General features: G+C 38.3%; 1 protein-coding gene, 1 long non-coding RNA gene and 1 other non-coding gene across 5 annotated transcripts in view; 2 read left to right on the top strand and 1 right to left on the bottom strand.

The window, feature by feature from the left end:
• The window catches only part of BCAR3 (BCAR3 adaptor protein, NSP family member), a 109,050-nt gene extending 94,066 nt beyond the window's left edge, over nucleotides 1–14,984 (bottom strand). The window contains exon 1 of one of the 3 annotated variants that reach the window (XM_054833794.1): nucleotides 14,872–14,984. The gene's annotated coding sequence lies outside the window, so the exon portion shown is untranslated. Of the gene's footprint in view, nucleotides 1–1,865; nucleotides 1,955–14,615; nucleotides 14,843–14,871 lie in introns of those variants that run through there. The other 2 variants (XM_054833795.1, XM_054833793.1) reach the window with 2 other exon arrangements.
• Nucleotides 7,653–12,763, top strand: LOC129209426 (uncharacterized). The gene is made up of 3 exons (XR_008578074.1): nucleotides 7,653–7,738; nucleotides 10,461–10,524; nucleotides 11,678–12,763. It is a non-coding gene; the product is annotated as an uncharacterized LOC129209426 (long non-coding RNA).
• TRNAR-UCU (transfer RNA arginine (anticodon UCU)) lies at nucleotides 14,722–14,806 on the top strand. The gene is given in 2 exon segments: nucleotides 14,722–14,758; nucleotides 14,771–14,806. It is a non-coding gene; the product is annotated as a tRNA-Arg (tRNA).
• Nucleotides 14,985–19,184: the final 4,200 nt, after the last annotated feature.

Below are 19,184 nucleotides of genomic sequence, written 5' to 3'. Positions count from 1 at the left end.
GGAACAGGTTGCCCAGAGAGGTTGTGGAGGCCCCGTCCCTGGAAGTGTTTAAGACCAGGTTGGATGAGGCTTTGGGCAACGTGGTCTAGTGGAGGGTGTCCCTGCCCACAGCAGGGGGGGTTGGAACTAGGTGATCTTTAAGGTCCCTTCCAACCCAAACCATTCTATGATTCTATGAGATCTTGCCTAAGAATGATTAATGCATTTCAAAGTTCTTACTAACTTCTTCCTTTGTTGACAGCATGGCATACAGAAATAGAAACCACAGCCTCTGACCCCTGCACGTAGACCTAAAGCCAAGACAAGCAAGACAAGGACATGACATAAATTGCTGTTGTAGCTAAGTAAAGTTTATCTGCACACTTGAAAATCTTTGACAGTGCCAGCCACTGGTGAGAGGAATGTGTTGCCGTCATTATAAGGAAACGTAAAACCAGGGACATTCTGGTATTACAGTATCATGATGGTGAACACACAAACAAGAAAAGGCTGAGAGAGATCAAACCAGCAATGTTTAGAAAAGGTATATAATGTATATAACACTATTTTACTAGGAATTAGTGAATATTGTATTACACTTGGGCACCCTCTGGTGTTGACTCGTGCTGAGAGTTAAAATTCTGGGAAAAAAACTACTCCATAATGTTACTAACTGTGGAGACGCTCCTGATGTACATAAAGAACAAGATCCTATTATTCTAAAGCACAAAATTAGCGCTCCAAAAAATAAATATACAGAAGCACTAGAACCCAATCCATGTAACTTAATAGCAAGAAACCTTTGTCTGACTATTTAAGAAAATCCTTGTATTTTTTATATAGTTTGGTGAAAGAGTTACTTGTTAAATACCTCTTTGCTTAAAATGAGTTATTTATCATTAAAAGGTTTTTTGTTTGTTTTCAGTTATATATTTGCTAAAAATAAGATTATTACTACTGCAACATTAAAATGAAAACTTCCTTTTAGTATGGCTTATCATCCCTCACAAAGAAGTTAATGCTTGTGCCATGACTGCAACATTTTTCCAAGAGCAGAAACAAGTACAGTCATGTGAAATGAGCTCTAAGCACTACTACTGTAAAAGTGGGAAAGCAGACATTATACTGACTGGGTATTACAGCTGCTGTTTTTCTAAGCCTTTTCTACCATACTGCAACAGTATTAGATCAGTTACTTGCAAACTTGTCTACATAGCATGTTTCAAATCTTTTCAATCCCTCTGTCTCTCTCTCAGAGCAATCATTGCATCTTTTCATTTGATAGTAAAGTTGACATAAAAATATAATTACAAAACAAAACGTTATTCAACATATTCCTGTATTTTTCCTCAAGATTCTCCCTTGTTTTTTCAAAAGCAGCTGAAAACGTGTTCAAATAAGATTAATTTTATCTTCCAAATAATTTAGATTGATAAGATTGACAAAAAAAAATTTCAGATGTCTGAAAAAAATAAAGTTGCCCTGAACATTATAGAACATGAGAAGAAAGATTCCCTGTATTACTTAACTTGCAAATAGCTAACACATACAATTTTTACAAAAAATGCAGACAATGTATTATAAACATTTTTCTCTCAAATTATTACATTATTACAAAGAAGATTATCTTCTTATCTGTGGATTTGAGAATACCCCTTACTATTATATAATCACATTTCTTTTAATTCTGAATTTAAATAAAAAGTACTAGCATGCTGAGGAATAACTGCCACAATTAAGATCCAAGATTAAGAGCTTTCCAAATTTTGAAAAAGTAGATTTGGAAACATCTGCTAGCACATCTAATTATTTGTTATTAACCAGTGAGCACTGTTCATAACAATAAGACAATAGTGATTAATAAATACACATACAACAGTTCTTACCAGAGAAGGAGGTTATCATGATCTGTTACATACTCTTAAAATGCAAAAGTTTCTTGGCAAAAGACACACCTTGAGAAGTCCTATGCCCAATCAGCAGCCAGACCTGCCTAGGAGACAGCAGCTGATGAATCACAGTAACGATAACTGAGCAGTGAATTTTTCTTCCCCCCCCCTCCCCCCCCCCGCTAAACCAAGGAGAAGCTGCATACTGTGTTGAGTGAACTTTTTCACACTTTATTTTTAATTATTATTACTTTTCTACTAAGTGAAAAACATACCAACTATTTCCAAATGAGCTGTTATGAAATACAGAAGTTCCTACTTTCAACTGAGTTTTGCAGGCTATTTCTTAAAAAAATTCTTCAGAAAAAGTTTTCTTATAAACTGGAAGAAAAACTTTAAAAAGAAACAACAAAAAAACCCCCAAAACAACAAAACTGATGCATCTACCTCACTATGCACAATCTCAAAACACCCTCCCGCAGCTCAACAGATTAATAGGGAGAGGTAAACTTATCTACTCAGGTATCACATTATATTTTATCATGTATTATTATTATTTGATTACGGAAGCCACTTCAGAGTTTCAGTTAGGATCATTCCCCACTTACCTAGGTATATCTGCCCTAAAAACATTTATGCTCTCAAAACCTAGATGTATAATTGCAAAGAATTGCAATTATTTATCCAAGGGATTTTTTTCTTCAGTCACAGGTGTATTGATCCTAACCAGAACACCACTGTATTGAGGAGTTAGTGAGTCACGTAACAGGTGCAGGCCAGCGCTGCACTGCAATGTACAGCTTGGCTGCCAGACCCGTGCCGTGCAGCACATTTCCCTTGGCAGCAGGATAAACTTAGCCAGCTAGCTAGCTGTAACAGTGGAGCCTGCAGGCAGCTCCCACTTGGTACTGGTGATTACATCACCTGTGTGTCTGTCTTTAAAAGTGCAGCAAATCATTCTCAAGTGAACCAGCTTTCTGTTTGACAGTAGAAATGAGAACTAGAATTGTTTTAAGAAAATCCTGTCAGAGCTCAAAGGACCAAAACATCAGATGAACTTTCCATGGACAGGATCCACCCGGCGTGCTGGGCTCTGATTTGACCTGTTCAATACCACACAACTCAACATCTGGAAGGACATAAAATTACCTACACTACCCTTTGTCTTTACAGTGTTAGCTACAATAAATGGTATTTTAAGCAATAGTTTACAGTCTGAGTGTCTTCCTTACTGGGACTATAACAAACCAGTATCTTCTGGCGCAAAACAACACATCACTAGATTGCTTTTAGGTATAATCCTAAGGAATAGAGGTATGATATCAGGAATGTTAAAAACCATGAGTTGAAAACTAGTGATTTTATCATTTATGTAAGTATGTTAAAACTGAGCTACATATGGCTTGCAGGTGTAAATTCCCAAACTGGATGTATGTCACACAAGCTCTGTCAGCATGGAGATTGTAAAACAATATGAATTTCTGATTTTACAAAGAAGCAAACTAGTACAAGCTGTCAGGGACTGATTTCATCTTGTTCTACTGGGAACTAGCTGTATACTCACTCCAACCCCATTCTGCACTGCAGGAGTGAGGACCCTGAAAGAACAATTTCAAACCAAAGCCAATCCCCTATCAAAGTTTTATTAGCACCATCAACATTACTCTCTTTCTCCATAGCCCAGATCTTTATGTTTCTCCTCTGCCCCTTCTATTGTCTGGCCCTTCCACTGCACTCTCACATCTTCCAGGAATTCCAAAGTAACTCCTCTGCCAGGGTTCACTATCCAATTTTAATTCAGTTTGAATGTTACTTGTCCAGACTACCTAGAGATACCATTTCTTGCGCTTTCACCAAATGCTGTTTCATTCTTTTCTCATTCTGATTAGTAACATAAAACATACAACTGTCTCTAGTAGATAACTGTATTGCTGAAAAACAAGATCCAAAACTGTCAGTCAAAAAATGTAATGCCTCTATGTAACTAATACCAATTACATAGCAATTAATACCAAATGCAAAAAATGTCAATTTCCCTTCCAAACTAGCTTTGAATATGATTAGTGCTTGAAGGTAAATTAAGAAGCCATATTCCCACTTTCACACATACAATAGAATACCTTGTCATCACAACACTCACAAAAGCAAGTGATAATTTTGTAGCAAGCTTACTGAATAAAGGCCACTTGTATCAAAATCCGATCGAGATGTCCCCTGAGCCTCTCTATCTGGGTGTAAACGTCTACCCAAATTTTTCTGTGATGGAGGCTGTGATGTTTCTTTTGACTTTTCCAGACTATTTTTCTGGATTCCACACCCTTGTGTTTGCAAATTTGAATATTTACAAAATTAACTACCATCATGTATTGCAATAATATTTACATTATTTTCACAGAGGGTGATGGCAAAAAAAAAAAAAAAGCAATCTTGTTATCAGTGATTCCTATAATTCCCAGATATCACTGACTCTGGAAGCTGCTTGTTTCGCTTTGCTGCAGAAATGACCGGTACCTATTACTGATTTGAATAAACTAAGATAAACTTACATAAATGTAGATGATAATTCTGAACACAGGAAAAAAATTTTTTGTTACTAAGTCAATGCTTACTGTTTGCCAGCATTTTGGAAACAGAAGTAAAACCCCATAAAGGAACAAAGGACATTATTTTACTTCAATGCTAGAATTGAGGAAAATTCACTGCTGATTTAGAGTGGCAGAGCTAACTGCGCTTTCTTCACAAAGAAGTCTTTGTCTCTGCACTGTCTGCACAGAAGAGCCTTTGATGTGCAGCTTTTTGTTTTTCATATTGTAACTTCTGCAGGGTGATAAGTTGCATTAACGTCAATGAATGGTTTTATTAGACAAAAATTGGAAGGAAGACTATGGCACAACTTCACTGATCCTGTGTCATCACTTCTCTTTATGGGAAAATTAATTCCTGCCATATGATTATCCGACATTGTATTTGCTTATGCTAGATCTCAAAAGGCTCATGTCATATGTTATATGTCATGTATAGGGTCAAGGTAGCAGGTAAAAGAATTTGGGAACATTCTAAATAACAGTGAGCACAACTACCTTGTTTATAATAATGCCATTGGAGGGATACAGACGTTTCCAATTTTCCCAGCAAACCCAGATCTGTTCTATCAGTATTCACCATGCAACTCTTTTTTCTTTTTCTTCCCACGTAGACCTAAATAGGATAGCCGAGGCTTTTGGGGGCGGCAGTGGGGTATCTGTATGAATTTAACTCTTCTTTGGGGATTTTTACGGTTAATATATGTACTCTTTAGTGTGATAAAAGTTGTTGTTACAGAATGTTTGATCATTCCACACCTCTTGGCTCTGCAAACTGGAGATGTGATAGAACATTGAAAAGATATATTATTTACTCATAAAAATATATATTCACATAACAAGATTTCATAATCAATTATTTTGGAAATAAAGGAAAAAAAGAAAGGCATGCCCTCTTCACATAAAAGGCTGCTTGTGTTCTTTATATTCAGGTCACGGCAACAGCTAGAACTAAGCATTTGGCTGGCAGCCTTTAATTTAATTCTGTTACAGTGAATTTCCTCTCATTTTCATCAGAGAAGAATTTACAGCAGACTCCACCCAAACAGAATCAAAATCACAACTTCCCCATCTGCCTAACATTACAAATAACCCACATAGCAAATAATCTCCAGTTATCTTTCAAAAAAAAGGTCATAAAAAATGTTATTTTTGAAAAACGCATATAATATAGTAAATACATTTCACCCAATATGGAGAAAATAGATAGCTGTAATACAATTTTAAATTCTAAACAAGAATTTTTGACAGTGTTGTGGATAATAATTTATAAAATTTGAAAATTATATTTCAGAGTTAACCTACATGTTGCACATCACTCACTTGCGAATCTGAAACTTCTTTGTTCCCAATTACCTTACTTGCAAAGTATAAAAAATGCATACCGTTCCTTTTCATTGAAGTATCACCCCCTTCATTACACTGACCACAGACTCCCTTCTGCTTCACACCATTCATCACATCCATATCTAGCTTGTGCATAACCTTCAGGGTCTCTGTTTGCCCCTATGACTCAACATTCAATCTACTCCTGCGCATCTCTGATCTTCAATCAAGTATCAATTTTATGAGAAGAAAAAATCTGAAGTCTTCTCTGACTGCTTACTATTAAAATAATTTCAGATTTCTACCTGTATAAGAGAATGCTTATTTTCACAAGTAGTAAATCTTAAGTTTCTGTAACTCCTGTAAAATGGGATAAGCTTTGTTTCCCACTTGGCAGATAGCAGACAGGGACGCAAGAGGCCTAAGACAGTAGTGATGTCCCATTAGCCACACCTTTTGGTTCAAAGGAGCTGGAGTATCCACAGATAACTCCTTTGTAGTACAGGTGCTTCATCATCTTGCCTGTCCACTCTATGCTGCTGAGCATCTCTGCACAACTGTGCCTGTGCAGGGCTAGGTGCTCAGTCACACTACCTTCACACTTGCCAAGATGAAGAATGTCAGCATAGAGTTAGAAGGCTATGGGTACTGACTGGAGAGTTAGTCAGTTCCATAGAAATATCAGGGGGCTAAAATTCTGCAGAACACTGAGTTGGATATCACCCTCACTTAACCTACAAGAAAATGTGAATGGCTTGCCAAGCCATGCAGCAAGGCCAAGACAAATACAGGGTTACAATTTGAGAATTCCTCAAATTTGAGAATTACCTCGTATTGCACACTGACTTTAGGTACAAAAATAAAATTTATAAATTGTGATACAGTTCCATTAAGTTAATATTCAAGTAGATAAAGTAAATTTACAAATAAACCTTTAAAACACAATCCACATTTGATGGTTCTAAAAAATCCAGAGAGAAAATTTTGCCAAAAATTTCCAGTACAGTAAAATCAACATACATTTGAAACAGATCTAGTAAAAACTTGTTGGGGGAGGGAGGAGAAGAGTGCATATATAATTCTGGGCTAGATTCCCGGCCTGTGTAATATTTGTAATTAAAAGACTGACAAAAGGTCTGATGATTTTTAAATAGTATTGTTTCTGCAATTGGATCAGAGTCAGTATTCACATGTTGAGTCAGTCACTCATATTCATAACTGAGTTAAAAGCAAAATTTAATCAAGAATTAAAGCTTTTCAACTTTTTAGAACGTGCTTGGCAAGTTCTTTCCAGAAATGGCTCTGACTACACACAACCAACCTTAGGAACACGCTATCTAGTGATGATCTGAACAGTTGATAGGACACTTTGACCCCACAATAACTTTTAGCTGTCAAGAAAAATAGTTCACACAGTACTAGTGCCACACTCTGGGAAATCTAAAAAGAGCAATAAATCCCATAATATTAAAGTATCCCTCAAAGACAAAAGTCTGCAGCCATTTCTCTTCCTATCCCTATTCAGAGGAGGTCTAAATCAATGCAGATTAAAACCACTTTTCCCTTGAAAGAAAGGTAATGTCAACACTTAAAGCCCAGATTAATTAACCAGTGACACCTCCAAAGGAAAGGTTGGCAAAAATCACCTACTTACTTTTTCCTCTGTCAAAGTGAGCATTGTGCCAACTCTGTCCATTACAAAAAACAAGGCACTCTGGGATAAATTATACTCTTACTAACATGGAAAATAGCCTCGAAATAACTCCACTGTCTTGGTTTTGTTAGTTCAGATTCAGAATGATTCAAATAAAAGCGGAAGTTAACCCAGTGTTTTTACTTACAAAACATTCCTGTTATCTGCACTAAACCAGATGACTGCACTGCTTAAACACTGCATATCATTCCCAGAGCACGTGGGTGAGGAGAGAAAGCAAATACTGCATTTAAACAGTGCAGGAGAAGGTAAGGATTTTTTAAGATTGTTTCAGATTCATTATTTTTTAATTGTATATTCAAATTCTTGTTTTTAATCTGCATGCTTGATGATGAGCAAAATTTATATGTTAATATTCTCAAAGTACTATACCTTAGCATGCATGCTAGAGAAACATATCCCACTCTGCTTGATTATTTCATAAGTCTTGAGACCAAATCTGTATACTTGCTGTTGGTTTTCTAATATTTGTTTTCTAAGTAAACTCTGCTAGAGGCAGTGTAATCTTTATCAGTGTCTCAAATTTACCTGGACAGTACGACTGCTTCATTCTTACAAAATGAAGAATCAAGTAATTGAGCTGAGGAAGCAACTGAATAAACAGGCAACAGGAGAACTCCGTCACCTAATAGCATGTAGCAAACCTGTACAAGGGAGAAGGGAAACTTTTTGAAAAGCAGCTAGGCTACCTGGGTAGGTTCTATTAGATAACTTTGCAATTCAGGTTTGATATACAGAATGTGGCAAACAAAATAAGGTACATAATAATGAGGCATTTCCAGAGGAAGTTTAATCTCAAAATTTTAAAGCTACCTTGCAGATAACTAACTTGCACAACATGTAGAATAAGAAAGCATCTACTGTCTGTACTTTACAGAAGGGAAAATGGAGCAGACTGCCTACAGTCACACAGCATGGTAATTGCACAGCTGGAACAAGAATCCAGAAGTTCAGGATTAAATCCCTAGACCACAGATACACATTTTTTCTTCTGAACTGCATAGGAGGAGCTGAGCTATAGTGTCATCTGAAAAGCTTTAAAGGAACAACTTGACTGTGTAAATATTTGTAGGCTTGATGTTAATTTAAAAAAAATAAAAGCTCAGATGGTTACACCTAGATTTCAAAATGTAGACAAGAACAAAACTTTGTACCGTCAACTTTGTCTCTGATAATTATTAACTTAAGGACATAGTGTCTAAGACTGCTTTGGCTCTTAAAGTACACTGAGGTGTATTTCCCATAAATTTGAGGATTAATTTGAGACAAAAATCAGTGTTGCTTATCACTTTGTTTGCTCTGAAAATTACAAATAACATAGAAAGAGACTAGATAAAATTTCACTCTTTACCAAAGAGACAACCTTAAGATGAAGAAGAACAAATGCTTAAAGAAAAGTAAGGTGAATGAAATCACATGTCTACAATTTCACACACACACTCACAAAAAAAAAAAAAAAGTGGAATTAAGCACAACAGAAATGGAGAGCTGCAACACAAACAGAAATCCCAACACCGGGAGGACAAAGATCAAGGGCAGCTGTAATTAAGAAAATTAATTCAAAATGTATTACAGGTGAGTACTTTGCACAGAATACAATTTGAGGAAAGTATAAAAAGGACACTGAAAAGACCTGCGTGAGAAACAGTTTGAGAAATTAGAAACTTGGGCTTATCACCAAACCTGGAATGTTAATAAAAAGCAAAAGAACTCCCTCTTTTCAGAATAACATAGGCGCTCCTTTGCCAACAGAAATGCACAAGTTATGCTTCTGAAATGCAGTGGAATACAAGATGAGTGAAATGCAGAACTAAATAGCACCACTGAAAAAATGTTAGTAGTTAATTTTCACTGTGTTAAACTACAGAACATGGGCAGAAAATTTCAAAGTAGAAAAGGCTGATCAACAAAACAAGTAATTCTGCAAAGCAAATTCCCACTGGAAAACAAGCATGCAATTATGAAAACAAGCATAAAATTATGACACATACTCACAAAATGTGATTTTAAGAATAACAAAAAAGGGAGCTTTTTAAGAGTAGCTTTGTATAGCGAAAGGGAGGCATCACTTTGGCTATTTTTGACACAAATCTTATGCATTTCTGAAACAAAATTTTATACACTCTGATGAAAAAACAGATCCAATTACCAACTGAAAACGTTGAAATTGTCTTGAAACAGACTCCCATCTCTCTGGAAGTCAGATGTACTCCACTTTCGGCAAGAGAAACCAGCTGGAACTTCTTCAAATGTCCTGTTGCAGTGATCAGAGAGATTCCACATGACTCTGCATAGGTTTGGTGCTAATAGGGAGCACTCTTGAAGTAAATGTTTGTCAAGCATTTGCCACTTTAATCCTCCAGAAGAAAGAAAGAAAGAAAAAATCTGTATGTGTGATCACTGAAATTGATTTCTGGAAGTGTTGAGGATCTCCTGCAAGGTGCTAATGCTCCAATTATTTTCAGTGAAAACAGTCAATAGCAATATCACAAAGGATGTCAATGGGAATTAAGGATGAAAAGCACCTTGAAGTAATGATTTTCATCCTTGTGTTATATGAAGAAAGCACTCTTGACCATGACTACAATAATCTGCATTTATTAAAAATGTTCCTTTGACCATCAGTCTATACGATTACAGTGAATGGCCTCCAAATGCACATATTCAGGAAGCAGAAAAAACATGGGGAAAAACCCTTGCAAAAACAAAGTCACTGTAGACACCTGGTTTTATGTAGTTTGCTTTCTGAAGAAAATGTAACAATAAATATAGAAATAAAATAATAAAAACATAGAAATAAAGAATAAATCAATAAGAAATTAATAACAAGTGTGTGATACATGAATACATTACATAATAAAACTGTAAATATGAATGATGAAAATATAATTTTGCATTTATTCCAAAAGAAGATATTAGAAGGAATTTGAGCAAATACGAATGAACTGTAAGTGATATCATTCTAATCAGTTCCTAGGCTCATCACCAATTGCATCATCACAGAAGACAATGACATCCATGGACTGTACACCAGGTATTTAAAAATTACTATTAAAAATTACTTATACAACATGAGGAAAAGGGTTCAAACTTTTCCATCAAAAGACTGTATTCATCTCATAGCTAGCTCTGCAGCAGCTGATCTGTCAATACAGACCATGTTCATTCTGTGTAGCTGTAGAATTAACACTGTACTCCCTTGTAGGAGTGATTTGGCATGATTGCTCATGTCCCTCCGATTCTTCAAGACGCTACACTTGGGAATTACTCCTACCTACCCAAATGTACTTGAGAGAACAGAATATGTATTAGTCCAACAACAGCCATAAATAAGACAATCTCAATGTCATTGAGATTACAGCCCCCACAGAGGAAGAGGCAGAGATATAGAAGCATCTACAATGTGAAGTATTTATCTTCATGTTAAGAAAAAAAATAAATCAAATTGTAAATTACCGAAAGAAACCCTCCCTGAAAGAGTTACTTTTGGGATCCTCAGGCCCTGTGCATCCCAGCATTTCTCCTGCCAGTTCAGAGTACTTTCTCTTGCTGCACTACACAGATGAATCATTACAGCAGTAGGGTTGCAATAATCCCCACGTCAAGGGAGAGAAAGAAAAGAACCTGAAATGTAAAGATCGTGTAAGGGTCCCATTTAGGTAATTATACATGACAACCTTTTTCTCTGTAGTCTTCTATAGTCTCTTGCTTTCAACAAGTATATTTACTATAAAGCTTCTTAGAGAGAGATGATGGTACTCGCAACAAACATCTGTGGAAGCTCTGTAAATTTGGAAATTGACTAACAAATTCGACAAAGCTCAAACCTTACCTAAATTAACTGGATATACAGTACATAGTGCCTTTTTTTATTATTATTATTTTAATAATGAGAGAAGTTAATGCTGAAAACCAAGTTGTAAAAAGTCTCTTGAAGAACACTTCAATTTCATAATTAATTTCTAGATTTTATTTTTAATCAAGGGAAGAATCCTATAGGACAATGCTATTTTTGGCCTGCCATCGATGAACTTCCTGTCTTGTGTCAAAGTATTCCTACCTCAGTTTCTCCTCATATTTAAAATTACCAAAATGGCACTTAGCTCAGTTTCTTGAATATTTTTCTAAGTGCCAGTAACTAAAACCAGCATAACTATATTCCAAGAAACTTCTATTCCCTGAAACAGAGCACAAAGTTGAAAAGGAGCTAAGATGAAAGCCAGCTTGCAACAGAAGTGGATCTCAGCCGGCCCCAGAAGAGGGAAAGTCCAAAGGACCAATCCAGGTGCCACCAAAGGCTAATCTGATCTGTTGGTTTTGGCTACCATACCACGTTTTGTTAGTTGATGAACTGAGAGCTGTCCTGTTTCTCATGCAGCAGCTCCATCTGTTGTCCAAAAGGAAAGGTGGATTTTGCATTGGGGCTACATTTACAGAATAAAAAAGGAAATGGAATTGAATAATTTGAAGTATCCCTGGAAAATTCCTGAACGCTTTTCCAGTCAGTCCTCCTGCATAAATGGAACCAACAGCCAGCCTTTACCTACCTGTGTAAACCAACTAACCAATATGAAAATGTAAAAGGAAATAACAATCATATGAGTGTCAGGATTCTTCACTCATACATCTTCAGAACTAGTCTTCTCACAGTAAACTCTGACTTTTCACTATCTGCAGTCATTTAGTGCTGTGCTGTCCAAAGGTATCATGTTACCAAATCACATTGGTGAGGTACTGACTCACTTCACCCCACAATAAACATGCCCAGGTATTCACAAACTACAAGATGTTTATGGCGATTCTTAGTTACTTACAAGTGGTATATTTGAGTTGCACAAACATAACTTTAAGCTTATTATTCTGAAGATCAACTCAATTCTTAAACCCAAAAGTTCTGTTTCTTTTATGCAGTGCAGGGCCTGAGCTACAATCTCAGGACTCAATTTAGACTTTCCACACCTTGCATTCCTTTACCAGGAGAGTTCTGTCCGTAACAGAACAGTTGTGGCAAGACCATATAGACCCAGAGTTTGTAAATTCAGTCAGACCTACTCTGAATCTTAACTTAGTGATTCTTGGTCTGTGTTTACAACTGCTCTGGCTCCACAAGACTTTGTTAGCTTGTGGGGTGTACCTCCAATATGGTATTTGCTGTAAGTACTGAACCCTTCCAGTAACCCCCCAGTTTCCAGGCAGCATTGCAAGAGCTATTTAATAATCAGCCAGCTCATGAGCTGTGGCTCACTGCTGGCCACAGGTGCTCGAGCTGACTTCATGGGAATCATGGGGCATGCTACCAGTGTGCCTTCATTACCTGAGTCACCTTGGTTATTCATTACACTCATATCTCAGCCCTTGATGCAACTGCTAGTGGATTGTGTATCCTAATCATCTTATTTTACATCAATTTGATTAGCTTCCTGGTTCCTCAGATTTTAGGGTGCACTTACTTTCACGTTTTTCTCCACTCTCATGGATACTGATGCTTTTAAATTATGAAGTGAAACATGAGATTCTCACAAACCCGTTGTACTGTATAACCGAGGCCACGGCACTACAGAGCAGATCTCCTTCCAGCCCTGCTCGCTCCTGCCCCAGCTCGCTCTCCTGGGCTCTGCAGCGCGACCTGGTGCCTGGCAGCCCCGCGCCCCCTCCCCGAGCCCGGCAGGGGCGACCGCGGCAGAGCCGAGGAGTCATCCCAGCAGCAGGAAGCCGTAGACTTTGCCCGGGCTTAGAATTCAATTTTGGGGCAGGTTAAAGAAAGAATAACCTCATACTCTTGCCTTTTGGGGTTTCTATTATGCCTACTCCTGATTAAAAAAAATAACATCAAAGACTTGTTTCAGACCATAATTACAGCTTTTAAGGGAAAATCTCATTTTACTGAATCCACTGGGGTTTTTACTGTGATTTTAGAACAGATATAGTTCAGTCATTCCTCCCTTTAATGAATTTAGTAATTGGCATTCACAGTATTTGGAACAGTGATCCAAGTATACTGTAATGTTTTCACCCACATTGAAAATATTGTCACGTAATAGAATATTATTTCCTAATATATTTTATTTTTTGTTCTTTCAATTTGCAAGGGTTTTTTTTAAGCTCTCCAAAATATTCTCAGACAATAATTTCCAGGTGTGATTCCCACATCCTATTTCTCTACCTGTTGACTCACAATAAGTTGCTGCAGCATCTAGCAGAGATTGCATGGACATGTTTTCACTTGTGACCTATGTCTTGTCTTTCAGATTCTCACACGGTATTTTTTTTGTCTCATGTGGCACTGGAAAGCCAGCAAAACGCTGCAGTGCATGGGATGCCCAGTGAACATAACCATGGTCTTCTAGGTTCCTTTAATTCAGATGCTATTGTTTAAAGAAAACAAAACAAAACAAAAACCAAACCCACAAAACCCTGTGTTTAGACTGTCCCTCAGAACCTACAATGCTGGAAATTATCAGTGTTAAAATAACTTGGTTCCAAATAACTTTGAAACTGACCCAGTGTAGTTTCCTTACACTTGATGCTATGAATGAAAGGTTTGTTGTTTTTTTTTTTCTTCGTGTCTGAAATGTTCACATTTACTCCAGAAGTGGAATGCTGTTAAAAAGCACACTATAAATAATTGCAATATGAGAAATGTTCATATTTGTTAAAGCAAAATCATTAGATCTAATTCATCAATGTATCACCTTCATCTGTGTAAAAAGATTCAATCTTATAAAGACTTCTTTATGCAAATTTTTGGACATTTGGAGGAACAGTTCCCCAATATAAGGCAATTGTGGAATATAATTATATTCCTCCAAACATAAGGATTAATATTGAAAACGCCCAAGTGAGATGACCACAAATATTTTATATTGATTACTGATGAATTTAAAAAAGTCAGTCTCTCACAAGAAATAATGACATAGCCCTATGGCGAGCACATAACAGCGGGCTGTGGGTAGCGCTCAAGCCGCACGTAGAGGATGCCTCGGGACTCGTTTATACGGCGGCTTATAAGACTAAGCCTATTCATACTGGTTAAAAAAAAAAAAAAAAGAAAAAAGAAAAAAAGAAAAGAAAAAAGATAAATTATTCCCCGCTAGGGCGTGAGGAGTTTACCGGGGACCGACTCACAGCCCTTCCATAGCTCAGTCTCTCCCGAAGCACCGCGGGCCCGAAGCACCAGCCGGGGAGCGTCGCGCGCAGGCTCTATGAGCGGTGTGCAAAAAGTCCAACAGGTGGCTCCGTGGCGCAATGGATAGCGCATTGGACTTCTAGAGGGTGAAGGGATTCAAAGGTTCCGGGTTCGAGTCCCGGCGGAGTCGCGTCTTCCCTTTTTCCCCCCCACTTTCTGGCTAAAATCATTTTACCCTATTCTCCCGTCTCTTACCTCGCCGCCGGAGCAATTGGGTCGACCGACCTGGCGCTCCCCGGCGGCCGGCTCCCGTGAGCGAGGCTGTCCGGGCCCGCCTCCCGGCGTGCCTGACGGAGCGGAGAAGGCTGGGAGCGGGCGGAGACAATGGCACAAGCTTCCAACGAGCGTAGCGGCGTACCAGCCATCTCCGCTCGAACCCCCGCGAGGCCCAAGCGACGTTAAGATGCGAAAAAGGTGGAGGGCCGAGGATGGACGCCACGGCGAGCGGCCGTTTGCCTCCAAGCCAGCAGAAGGGGTCTCCTCTCCCTCGCCCTGTCGTCTGCCCTCAGGCAACGACCGCCGTCCGCGCGCGGCGAGGGAGCGCTGAGGCGCGGGGCAGCAACCGCCGTCCGCGCGCGGCGAGGGAGCGCTGAGGCGCGGGGCAGCAACCGCCGTCCGCGCGCGGCGAGGGAGCGCCAACCGCCGGCTGGGGCCGGGCAGCGGTGGGCTCACAGCCGGCTCTCTGCTCCCGCACGCAACAAGGTTTTTAAAAATACATGCGGAAGCCACCACACAAACCCCTGCAACAGCAACAACTCTGGCACATCTGTCAGTATCTGCCAAGCAGCCTACTTACACCGTTAGCCTCCTAGGAGAGTCTTCAGAAAGTCGTTTTACTTTAAAATGCATCCTTCCTGGAGGCACTTCAGTGACAGTCCATGATACGTTTCTGGTTAAAGTTATTTTCAAGCAACAAAACAAGGCCACAAAATGCAATACACAAAACTGAAGCATTTAACACTTGAATTAATACTATCTTTTCTTCCTAACTTACACCTATGGATAGAAGATGAAGAGCCATTTTAATAACAGCAATCGAATAAAAAAATTGGGTGGTAAAACACAAAACAGTAGGAGCACTAAACAAACCCTGACTTTGTTCAGGATTGAATAAATTATAAATTCATCTGATTCATGATTTTATTCAATTTGTGGGTTTTTTGATAAATTATTTTTAATCCTGCATGTCTGACTATGGCCTCTTTCATACTGTAATAATATTTATTTAAGAGCAATAAGAGAAAAATCCAATTGAAATGAAACGCACCATCAGGAACGTTAACTATCACTGTTTTGCAGCACAGTAACCCACTCAAGAATGCCATCTAGCTATAAAATATATATAGCCCTTTAGAGAAACATCAAACTTTCTCAGAATTTGCAGATATATAACAAAACCAAAAGCTCTCTACATTAACCCCATAAAAAGCAACCAAATCAAATGACAGAATACAAAATGTTCCTCCTTGTTCAGCCACTTACAGCAATGCAGTTCAGTCCAAGTATTATTTCCTTTTCCACTTTTTGTATTTAAGGACAGCTTCATAAAATTTGTTTAGTTCCATGTGAAAAAAATTTGAAGGCAGAGGCTTTTACATATACATGTTTACATGTTGCAAGCAATATTTACATCATCAATACTCTAAAAATGCAGAAGTTAATTAAGGGCTACAGTCCAAAATAAAAAGAGAAAATTGCAGGTTCAAGGAGCACGGTATTTCCTAGATGGAAGCAGGCAGACACCTCTCCTGCAATGCTGGCTGTGTAACACATTCTAACGTGAACCCAAGTGGAAAAGCGCAGGGACAGAATTCCACAAAATATTTGTATGAAGAGAGTTTTGAGGAAAATGCTGCACAGACAACCTATTTATAGTATTCAGAATGCATTAAGAGAATCAGGAGAAAAAAAATCAAGAACAAGCAATATAAATTGGATAGATGCCGCTTGTTACAAATTTATAGAGTAAATAGTCTAATATTAATTATCCTTATACCTGACTGGATATGAAGAAAAGCTTTTTTTTTTTTGCCATGAGGAGAGTCAAGCAGTGCAGCTCTTGTAGATGTGCAGTCTCCATTCTTGTAGGTTTTCAAGACCCGATTGTATGAAGCCCTGAGCAACCTGGCTTAACCCTGCTTTGAGCAGGAGGCTGGACAGGACAAGCTCTCACTGTCCCTTCCAACCTGCCTCATGGCAGGATTCCAAGTCTCAGCAGGACTTACCTAGATAGGCCTAGCTTTAAAAATTAAGAGATAAAAAAAAATAGTTGTATCACATGGAAAATAGCAATGATAAGACGACAACTTCAGTTTTAGGGAGACTAAGCCGATTGCAGAGAAAAGATTAAAGACCTCCAAAGAAGGAAAAAGGGACAAAGTGTGAACAATGAGAGCATGACAGAGAAGAAACGTAAGAAGTATTTTACTTCTGTTCCTAAACTAGCCATGCCTGCTAGTGGCAGCACACCAGCAACACCTCAGCCACTGCCAGCCTAATCCCTTTTCATTAGTCTTACGACTGCGACATCTAGGAGATGGACTGTGAACCCACTGGGCTGTACAACCATTGGACAGTCTCTGCCCCAAGGGCAAGAAGAAAAAGGAATACTGGCAAAATCAAGGGGAGCGTAACAAACAAAAAGGAATTATTGCTGTCTGCACAAAACATTCCAGTGACATCCCAAACAGCAATCGTAGCATATATAAAAAAAACCCAACATATTACCTACTGCCCTTTAACCTTGGGGAAATTTCTTGTGATGAATGCTTTATGTCAATACAAGCAGAATTACAAATTAACACAAATATTTCTGACAACCATTAAAAAAAAGTATCACTTGCAATTTATAGGCAAAGTTTCTCAAACGATGCTAGTATTTCACAAATATTTTTTGATGTACTTGAGTATTTTCAGAGACATCTGATAATTGGATAAGCTTATGCAATCACATGGTGCATTTTGTTTTTACTCTCCCCCAGCAACTTAAACCTTATGTCAATTTCAATCAAATTTAATGAAAGCTAGAGGAGTCCAAAACCCTGCCTGCCTCCACTTTTATGAAAACTGCTGGTTAAGAAAAGGTACAGTAACTAATGCCTTAACTAAGAGAGGCTGAAGCACAAGCTCAGGCAATAGCTGACCAGTAAAACAGCAAACACAACCTGCAAGCACTACCCTGCACCCAGCAAACGCTGTCCGTACATCTCACCTCTTGTTCCCACAGAACACCACGGACACCTGTTGGGCACAGCATGTGGCAAAACAGAAAACATTAGAAAAATCAAAGGAAGGGAAAGGATATAGAACATAACCCAAATCCCTCGCTAGCTGTGTTGTACAGGAAGTAACTCCTGTAACCAGCTATCGAGCAGCCTGAGCAACACACGTGGAGCTGTTGCTTGCTGTATACCACCACCAAAGCTTGCATTTCTCTCTTAAGGCCTTTCAGAGTAGTAAATTGCTTTTGCAAACTTGCACTTGAACATCCCAAGATGCAACAGAATGACTACTACTGAGCTGCCTTGCTTTCTTTCCTGTGTTCAGTATTAATTTTTTTTGTGCTTCCACATCTCTTCCAGAGAACAAGACACCATAGTGTTTTTTATTGGCTTTTTTACCATTCACAGAGAATCGAGTTATTAGTGTACCTATAATTGTATTAGGATATCATCTGCATGTTAGCTAAGACTTGGGGATAGGTGGTTCTACTTGTTTGTGTTTGATACTTCTTAATGAATTCACTTTACTTTGCATACCATTCATGTCCAGGCAGTCAATACTTTTTAAAGAATCTCAATTCCTTGTTGTCTCTAGCAGCAAAAAATTAGTTAACTTCAGAAGAGTGTAAAAAGCGCTAAAGGATCAGGGGAAAATTTCTTTCAAGCTTCAGCTGGTGATCAATATATACCACAATACTTGTTTCATTTTAGCTGTTTCCAGCACAAATAGCTAATCCTTAAAAAATAACTACTTATTCTCAGTAGTAGTAGTAATAGAAAATTTCATGGTTAAACACTGGTCAAGAGCACACTACTTGCTTAAAATCTGCAACCTTTAAAATTCAGTGTTCATATGATAAGAAAACAACATCACTGGTCTTCTGATAATCACTTCTAAATATTTTTCACCCAATCCACGTAAGACAATGTAGTGACAGTTTTATTTCTTCTATTATCTGCCTTTCCTGCTACCTAAGGGCAGTAACTGAGTTACACTAACTATAACAGCAATAGACTAACCAGGTCATTAAAAACCAAACAAACACCACAAAAGTCTCACAATCACAAAAGGTTATGAACCGTCACCAAAGGGGAACTGAACTGATGCCATCTCTGGTTCTATAATGGCAGCAGAGGCCTTCCAAACTCACTCCATTCATTACCTGAAGAACTATTCCAAGTCAGCTACCAGATCACAGCCAGCACACTACACCCTAGATTATGGACCCAACTGTTATTTTCAAAAGGCTCATTAGACAATTATCAACTGTAAAAATTAATAAAAGC

This window comes from Grus americana, chromosome 8, assembly GCF_028858705.1.
Source record: "Grus americana isolate bGruAme1 chromosome 8, bGruAme1.mat, whole genome shotgun sequence".
In the NCBI taxonomy this organism is placed as follows: domain Eukaryota; kingdom Metazoa; phylum Chordata; class Aves; order Gruiformes; family Gruidae; genus Grus; species Grus americana.
Note: the sequence above shows the minus strand (reverse complement) of the source record. Positions and strands in the feature narration are given on the sequence as shown.